Consider the following 937-nt stretch of genomic DNA (forward strand, 5'->3'; position numbering starts at 1 on the left):
AATTAAATAGCTGCATGTTTCGCATACTGTTTTCTTTCTCTGCTCCTCCCATTGATAAGAAGACCCTAAGTGGAATTTCTGTATCATGACATTTTGGGCCTTTTACAACTCCCAGCATGCTATAAATCTGACTTCTGAACAGTGGGGCTATTGGAAAGAAGAAAGGGGCTGGGCAGTCATGTTGATCATGAAAAACTAAAGCCAGCTGGTGGACATATATCCTGGTCTTTCTTCTTTCTTTAATGGTCTCGATGATTTGGTAGGTGGCAAAATCCCACTTTCTGAGTTTATGGCAGTCGCCATCTTCAATTTGGGTGTATTCAGCTTGTGTTCTCCTCCCCATTCCTTTGGGAGCAGTGCAACCATTTGCATCTATGTTCTTTCTCCTGTGTAGCTCTGCTTTTTTGAGTTCAGCTGTTTCTACAGAGGGAATGACTGATTTTAGAGTTTGATTGGAAGTTCCTGTTTTAAAATCCTTGTTTCCTCTCTTCTTCTCCCTCTATCCCCTTTGAATCTCTCACTGATTAAAAGTCTTTAGTGTGGAATACTATTCAGCAAACAAAAAAGATAAAGTTCTATGTATAGCAACATGGATGCACCTGAAAGGGATTCTGCTTAATGAAATAAGTCAGAAGGAAAAATTTAGGAGAACCAGGTAAGGGGAAAAAGATAAAATTAACAGGCAGCTATAAATTGGAGACATAGGGGGTAGGGAAGGAGAGGAAATAAAACAGAATGGGAAGAGCACAAGAGACTATGGTGATAGTTTGTGGGTGACTTGGTGGTAGCAATTTTAGGAGGACTACACATTAGAGGAGAAATCAAACATACAAAAATGAACAATGATGTTCTACATACACATATATATGTAAATAGAGTTTGATTACTTTGATTTTAATGTTCATGTTGGACATGAATTTTTAGAATGGGTAAAATT

This window comes from Condylura cristata, unplaced genomic scaffold (assembly GCF_000260355.1).
Source record: "Condylura cristata isolate star-nosed mole 26May11 unplaced genomic scaffold, ConCri1.0 scaffold00003, whole genome shotgun sequence".
In the NCBI taxonomy this organism is placed as follows: Eukaryota; Metazoa; Chordata; class Mammalia; order Eulipotyphla; family Talpidae; genus Condylura; species Condylura cristata.